This window comes from Vidua chalybeata, chromosome 6 (genome assembly GCF_026979565.1).
Source record: "Vidua chalybeata isolate OUT-0048 chromosome 6, bVidCha1 merged haplotype, whole genome shotgun sequence".
NCBI classification, from domain to species: Eukaryota; Metazoa; Chordata; class Aves; order Passeriformes; family Viduidae; genus Vidua; species Vidua chalybeata.
In genome coordinates, this window is record NC_071535.1 from 28,265,022 (window position 1) to 28,273,806 (window position 8,785).

General features: G+C 35.8%; 1 long non-coding RNA gene across 1 annotated transcript; it reads right to left on the reverse strand.

Annotated features, from left to right (window-relative positions):
* Window positions 1-6,049: 6,049 nt before the first annotated feature.
* On the reverse strand, window positions 6,050-8,480 carry LOC128789789 (uncharacterized). Its single transcript, XR_008431527.1, has 3 exons — window positions 8,397-8,480; window positions 7,590-7,700; window positions 6,050-7,378 (listed from the first exon to the last, which is right to left on the reverse strand). It is a non-coding gene; the product is annotated as an uncharacterized LOC128789789 (long non-coding RNA).
* Window positions 8,481-8,785: the final 305 nt, after the last annotated feature.

Below are 8,785 nucleotides of genomic sequence, written 5' to 3' on the forward strand. Positions count from 1 at the left end.
TGCCAGAAGGTTCCCTTACATTTGACAGAGCCAATGCCAGTGGTCTCCAAGGCAGACCCATTGCTGGCCAAGACAGAGTCCAGTGGCAACTTTGGGTGTAACAGTTAAGAAGAGGATGGGGATGGGTAGTGAACTGTGTATGGACAACTTCAGCCAGAGAGATGAGTGAGAATATGTGAGAGAAACAACTCTGCTGACACCAAGGTGAGTGAAGAAGGAGGAGGAGGAGGATGTGCTCCAGGCACCAGAGATTCCTCTGCAGCCCATGGTGCAGCCCATTGTGAGGCAGAATATGCCTCTGCACCCCATGGAGGCCCATGGGAAAGCAGAGATCCACCTGCAGCCTGTGGAGAACCCCATGTCAGAGTGTGTGGATCTGCCCAAAGGAAGCTGTAACTGTGGGAAGCCAAAGCTGGATCAGGTTCCTTGCAGGGCCTTGTGGCCCTATGGAGAGAGGAGACCATGCTGGAGCATGTTTGGTGACAGGATTTGCGATGCTCTGAGAAACCCACTGCTGGAACTGCTACTGAAGGACTGTATCCTGTGGAAGGGACCCATGCTGGAGCAGTTTGTGAAGAATTGCAGCCTGTGGGAAGGACTCCTGTGGAGAAGTTTGTGAAGGAGTCCTTCTTCTGAGGAGAAAGGAGTGACAGAGACAATATGTGTTGAACTGACAACAACATTCCCCATCTGCCTGCACTGCTGTTGAGAAGGAGACAGAGAATTTAGAAATTAAGTTGAGCCTGGAAAGAAGGGAGGGGTTGGGGAGAGATGTTCTTTAATATATATTTTTAGTTCTCATTGTCTTTCTCTGATTTCATTTGCACTAAATCAAACTAATTTCCCCACACTGAAACTGTTTTACCTGTGACAATAATTTGTGAGTGATCCTTTCTGTTCTTATCTCATCCCGTAACCTTTTCTAATATTTCCTCTCCCTGTGTCCAGCAGAGGAGGGGACTGAGAGAATGGCTTTTTGGGCACCTGTCATCCAGCCAGGGTCAACCCACCAGAACCCTGCTCTTTCATAACATATGATCCACAGCTGATCAGGAAAGGGAATCTCAGTATCAATCAATCATTAGCAATCACCTCAGCTGAAAATGTCTCCAGGGGATAGTAAGTGGCATTGACATATTTTATTTACATTTACACAATTATTAACTTACATTATATGTTCAAATATATTTTTTGCTTTTCAGTAGATTTAGGAAATGTCCAAAAAGATAATAACCACATTATTTTCAAACTCAATACATTAGGTGATCATGCAGATATTGCAGATATCTCATTGTCTAGAACAGCCAGATATTTCATTAAGTTTTTGTGTTTAATTTTAAACTATTTTTATTTACTAATGCTAAAAGATGTAATTGTCTTCGTGGAGGCCAAACACTCTGGATTAATTATTATTATTGTTATTATTGTTTTTTGCTATATATTCATGTGTATCATGATAAAGTGTTATGTTACCTACTCTGAAAGCAAACTGTTTTATATGAAGATTTAAGGTAGTGGACATTCGACTTTAAAAATAGTTCTGATACCCTGTAGCTTCTCAATAATAGTATGCTCTTACATTACAACAGAAAAGGACGGATTATGGGTTTTTCAATTTGCATCAGGCATATTAATTGCAGAGCAGGATTTCCACATAAAATATCAATGTACTGGAACAAACTGTTAATGTACCAGAATATGAACACTTACATTCATTTCTTGAGATTTAAAAGCAATCTTCTTTTTCATATATCTGAATAGTATTTTTTTAAGTCTGCTAATGAGAACAACATAACCAATGTTTTCTGAAAACCTTAATTAGCTTAAGTGTTAATAGTGATTTCCTAGTCATTGTATTGGCAAACAGTACAACAAGCTATTAAGGAAAGAAAATAATTTACAGGGTATGGAAAAACTTTAAAGCAGCTTTTAAGAAATGTGTCATGGAAGATCAACTTTATGTTGTATTAGCGAGAAGAGAAACATTGAATTCAAGTTTTACTTGTTTGGGGTTGTTTTTTGTTGCTCTGGATTTTGCTTGTTTTGGTTTGTTTTTTTTTTTTCCCTTGGAGAAGATATTCCTAGACTAATAAAAATGTACATGGAAGTGAAGTTCAGCTGGGAATTTACAAAGTGTTTTTAATGATATAGAAATTTGTTTTAATAGGTAATAATAATACTAAACATTTTGTTGTTTAAAAGGAAAACAATTCTTTCAGAGGAGGTAGGTAAAGAGTCATGATTTTTAACAGTACAAAAGGGGTTGTTTACAACCATTATCTTGTTATTAATACACCTGGGCAAGTACATATCTTCTCATTCACTTTCAAATACTAGACTATATCTGCTTAAAAAGATGCAAATTAATTCCTTCTTTGTTTATGCAGTTTTGTTTTATGACTGCTCTGTTTCACACTACTAATCTTTAATGGGCCTTCAATTTCTTTTTCCTTTTTCTTTAAAACAGCAAATGAATGCAGGTCCTTCCTTTTAAATCCAGACAGAAAGAGAAAAAATATTTTAAGTTTTCATGCCACAGCTGCAGGCTGTGAATTATCCCACTAGGGAAGAGTGGAAATACCACCCACATAATCCGACAAGAGGCTTGATTCATTTTGTGTCTGAGGCAATCGTTGTGGTCTTACAAAGCTGAAATGAGTTTCCTTTGCAATCTTCACAGGAATAAAAAATGAAAATATCTTCCTTACAGGCTCAAAGCAAGATCCCACTTTTTAATTCATTTTTACTCCTATTTCTCATTTTTATTTTTCTTCCTTAGTTTCTCACTATTTTGCAACTACCTTTACTTTACATATTACAAGGGAATTGGTAAGAGACAAGATGTAAAGAAGAGCCAAGTAATATCTTCCCAGGCCTATCAATCCCAGTTGAACTTGTGACAAGTGATTTGGTTAGGGTATGAGAACAAGATACAAGGAACTTTGCAGAGCTTGTTCTTAAGGCTCCTGTTTGTTCCAGGATAGTCAGAAAACCTTCCTGTCTCACAGACACAAGGAGTTAGTTGCCATCTGTTTAACATCCCAGGGGAAGCACCTGCCTAGGGTTTTCTCTAAATAAGCAGGACTCCACTCAGTATGCATAGATACTATGTAGCTTTCTACAGATCACCAGTAGTAAATAATGAAGAGAGAGATTAAATTCTGCCTTTTAGGTTCTTTACTCTAGGCTGTAGGGAGGTTTTTTCCTCTTGGGATCTTAATTTTAACTTGGAGAACTTTAAAGTGCTCAGGATATATATATATATATATATATATATATATATATATGTGTGTATATATGTATATGTATAATTTTTTTTTAAATAGGCTGGATAAATGATTTAAAAGTTCAGCTACAGACAGGTGAAATGATGACTGCAGTAAAAGTCAGCTGGTTGCAGTACTGTCCAGATAGAGTCCTTTCTATTGCCTCAGAATATTCATACACTTGCTGTCCATTCCTTCATACAGTGATGTAGTCACAAGGCTGTATGTATTAGGACAAGAGGACAGATGGAATGACAGAAAGAGAAGGGGAGGGAGGAAGGGAGAAAGAAGGAGAAAAAGCTGGTTGGTTTGAATTCTCGCTTGATGAAGGTGGAATTAAACAGATGTTTTTATCAGTTGGACTAGCTGATTTTTGTAGGTCCCTTCCAACCTGGATTATTTTATTCCATATCTTCAGTGGATTTCATGGACATGAGATTAATGCTTCTGATCTACATTAAGTATAAATTGCTGTTGTATGTTTAAGGTGTGTGAGCAGGTTCACTTTGAAAACATTTTCCAAATCAAAACTCTCAGCTGAGTTGGATCCCTGCATGAATGATTTCAGGATACTGACCAAGCTTTGGGCTGGGTGGTGTAGTAATCTTCTCAGCTCTGTCAAGAACTTGTAAGGATGTGGAAAAGCTCATCTCTTAATCTGATTACAGAAGTCTTCATCATAAAAGGCTTATACATTTCAGATGCAAGTAAAGATTTGAACTAAAGAATTTAATTTCATTGTAACTTAATTTTACTTTTAAATAGTAAAAAATATCTAACATTTCAATACTTTTTTACTGTAATTCTTCTCTACATTTAAAATGAGCTTCAAATTCAAGTTATATTACATACAGTTCTAAATATTTCATCACATCTATATGTGCTTAAATTAATGTATGTTTTAGATCTGAAACCTCAATCAGTGCTTATTCTAGTGATAGCAGTAATAGCAGTAATATGGCTCGGAATTCAGTGAAATTTTGAATTCACAAATTTTGCTGAGACCAGTGAAGTTCTAAAGAGATATGGGCAGTGTATTTAATAGCTTTAGACATTTATAATGAACTTGTAGCCATCATTGTTTTAAGATTCTATAAAAAATATAAAACTGAAAAAATATATGTCAGCTCACCACTTTTTAATTTACTCATAAATCATAGCCTTAGCTGTATTTTGTTATGTATATTTAGGAGCTGTAATCTCTGAAAAGCTTGCCAGGCATTGCCTGTGAAGTCACACTAATAGACATCCTAAACAGAAAAGGAACCTGAATACAGGGGAAATAACTGTTCTGAGAGCTCTGGCATGGTCCTCGTTGCCAGGGAAACCTCTTCTTTGTCTCTACGTGTTCAGAATGGCTGCCTCATTAGACACTGAACCTGATCATCACACTGCACTACCAGAAGAAAAAAAATAAGGAAGGGGAAAAGCTAACAGTTCCACAAATCTTTAAGAAAATGCCAAGAATAGGGGTAATCTTAACTAAATCTATGTGTAGCTATTATCATAATTATGTTCTGTAAGGGTAAATCTGTCCAGGCTGCTTCTTTCCACATTTATTTGCAGGTGGAGGTGAGCAATTCTGGATTGTCTATTACTGAATTGAAAAAAGAAAAAAGAAAAAAAGAATGTGAACACAAAACTCGTGAATTGCATATTTTATCTAAAAAATGTCTTAGTTTTAAATATTGAAAAACACCTATTTAATAAGGTCATTCTGCTTATTTAACTGCCGGAGACATTGTTTTAGCATTTCTATAGCAGATTTTATTAATGGAGTCAGAAGCATAAAATGTCAGGGGAAAGCGTGTATAGGAGCATTTATTACGCTGATCATAAAAAGGAGTGGTGAAAAAATAGTAAAACTTGAAAATATATAGTGACAGGAGAGTTACTTTATGTTTACTACTAAGTTTTAATCAAGATACTAAAAACAACACCACATAAACTTCTGAAGTGCAGAACTGGATGCAGTTTCAAGGCATTACTCATTGGCAATAAAACTGTGAACTCAAGGTCCCTCAGGAGCTCAGCTCCTGACCTTGGCTGATGAGAGAAGCCGTTCAAAACAGGGCCAGAGCTTAACCTCCGCCCTCTCTGGTTTATAAATATCAACATAGGGAAGGGATTTTAAAGTCATCATCCCAACAAGTCTGTTCTCTCAAAAGAAAAATGAAATCCAAATCACAGGTGAAATAGTTAAGGAATGTCTGAATTTACTTACTTATGAAGAGGGAAAACAACCCAGCTAGACCTTTTTTTCCTTATTTTTTCATGACTGTACCAGATGTTAAACTAAGTAGTTAGATGCAAAAACAAGAGAGAGCCTGACCAGGTGGTCTGAGATTAACTGGTTGCTTTCCAAAAGCATAAAGAAATTACATGAACTACATTTACATGTACCTGGAGCTATTTTCCTTCTTAGTGATAAGCTATGCTGAATCTCTGATGTTGCCTAAGTAACAGTATTCAAATTAATAATTTTCTTTTTAACAAACATTTCAGGGATTTTTTTTTCCCTCCTCTGGGATAATATTGCTAAAACAGGACTTGGAGATTGCAGCTAGAAGAAGAAAGAAATGGCTGAATGTAATCGCCTGTCCACTACATGGCAAGAACATAATTCCTCTCCTTGTAAAGCAGTCATTTTCAGTTCTGTGGTGAAATATTTCCAAAATTCAATGAGAGTTGAGTCATTAATGAGAAATAATTTCTCCAAATGGGGACTTGAGGCAGAGAAAGCTATTCTGGAGTTCTTCTGTAACCACCAGAGTTCTTTCTTTTCTTTATTTTAAACAGTTTCACATACAGAGGAACCAGAAGAAGATATTTAAAATTAATATATGAGGCAAGAAGGAGTAGCAGGAATGGTACTAGAATATTATTTGCAGTGGGTCTGATGTGCAGGTGTGAAGTAAGTGCTCTTTGCACCACTAATTTAATAAATTTTGGTAAATGCAGAGAAAGTAAATGGTTTGTCTTGGCTTCTCTTTTGAGCAAATACACACAAGGATACCAAGGTTTGAAAAAGAATAATAAAAAACATGGCCTGAATCTTAATGCACAAATGTGTAAGCTTACATGTCTGTGAGAAAAGGTAATTAATGAAAATACACAGTTATAACTAGGTAGCAATTATAGTCACTCCATTTTATTATGATAGTCTAACTGAACCAGGCTGGAAATTCTAGGAGCTGCATTTCTAAGTCCCATTTATGTTCTGAGCACCAAGTTTTTTTCTTGAATTAGTTTCCATTGGCATGATTTCTTGTTTGAATTAACAGACCCAAAATGCAAAGTCTTGTGTCTCTTCATTTTTGAAGAGGAGTTTAGAAAAAATGCTGAAGAGATTTCAGTAACCTAAGGATCTCTCAATGCAGAAAGCAGAAAATATTTAAGAAAACAATTCTATACTTTTCAGTCCCAAATACTTTGCAGATACACATATATATATATGTATACTTTCCTTTCAAAGAACAAAAAAAAGGAAGGGAGACACAAATACAACTTTTGATCCCATTTTGTAAAATTTCTACAAAATATGTACTTATCAGTGTGTCAAAAAAAATTCCAATATACCAGATCATATAAGTAAGTGCAATGAATAATTTGGTATATAAGTAAGGTACTGAATAGTTCATACTCCTTTATTTTACATACAGCGTTGTGAGACCTAAGGAAACAGTATTGTCAAAGTTTAGTCCCTTTAAATATTACACACCCACTATGCATGATGGTGATGGATGCACAGTCACCATCATGATCAAAGCAGAAACTTCTGGAACTAAAAATATAAGCAGTTCTAGTTGGATGTAGAAGACTATGAAGGATAAAGGGCATCTGTACAAATCTGTACAAACTGCAAAAACCCCTTAGAAGTCTCTAGGCAATAGTCCTTAAGTCATCACTGGGTCCACAAACTGATGCTTGCACATACAAGTCAGCCTTTCAATAAAAAACACAGAATAAGTAAGCAAAAGGGTTGCACCTTTGAGAGTGACTTAAATCACATACAGATGGTATATTATAGATACTAAATATCCTCATAAGATCCTTGGTCCCGTGATGCAGCATGCATCTTGCTCTCTGATCTCAACATACGTCAAAACCCTCTGTAATAAAGAAAACAGCAGATCAGCTTCATCTTTATCCCATTATTTTTCACATTACAGTGTGCACCCCTAATATAAGCAACTAGCAACACTAAATGGGAGCAATGATGCAATTCCTAGGTCTTGCACAAGGCACATGCAGGAAAAGGAATGAGATTGTTTGTTTAAGGGATATAAGAAGTGACACAGAAGAAAGACACAGGTCTCTTACCTTAGCTGGTGTTATAAGAACATGGTGAGTACCCATGTTTCTTGTTTGTGTTTCTTTTGTCTCTTGAAAACCTAACTTTAGAGGCTTATGTACATCTTCTTGCTAAGGTACCTGCATTAACAGACACAGTGATAAGAATCTAAAAGTTTCTATTTTACTCCAGTGTGAAAATTTCAGTCTGTTATCTCTCTACTCTGTGTCTCTTTTCTGTGAGTATAAGCAATAAAATTAGTTTCTTAAAGCTGGAAAGGTAAATCAGATATATAAACTAGAAATTTGCCTGCCAAATGTTTCTTATTCTACCAGAGCCCCCAGATAACACTCTCTTGGAATACAATTTCACCTTTAAAAGGAAGTATTCTTATCAGTCAATTGATATTTTTAAACACCATATTGTCACTGCAAAATGAAAATCACTGATGACTCTCGCAAAAATTTGGTACTGGCAGAACTACAAAAATAATCTTTCTAAGTGTTAAGCCTTGGGACACAGTGTTTATGCAGTCTAACAACAGCTCTTGTCTCAGAATAACATATATTTAAAATCTAGAACACACTTTAAGCATTATTTTTAGGTTTTTTTTTTCCTGGATCTATGGGTTTGCCTTTGAAATTATATCTGAAACAATAGTATTGCATGCATATTTGTGCCTGTTATCCCAGGTATACTCCAGAATATTTGAAAGGATTAAAAAAGACACTTGTCCTTCAGGGTTAAATGTTTTAGCTTTACTTGCATTGACATTGCAGGTGAAAGCCAAAAATTAAATAATAAAAAAAGAAATTAACCTGTTGGTAGCAACCTACCGTTTTCAGTCTTATTTCCAATCACACCGAGACAGAAAGTAGCCCTGACAATTCTGTGACTGCTCCAGCCCACTGTAAACAGGAGGTGGCAGTTCTAGTCTTTGATCCAATATGCTGCAGTGTTATAAAATGGCAGTAACTAGCTAGGGAAGACAGTTCCACAATATGCAAGCTAAATAGCTTTTCCAAGGCTAGCCAGAGCTGCTTCCCCTTTATTCCCTTTTTGTAGAAAGCTAAAATGTGTCACAGAGAGAGAGAAAAAAAAGAATAAAATAGAGCAGCCTTCTGACAGATCAAAATTGGTACTGTGATAGAGACTCTAGAGCTAACTACACTGCATCCAAGGCTTTTTATTTTTCTTTTCCTTTTTTTTTTTCTTTTTGATTTGA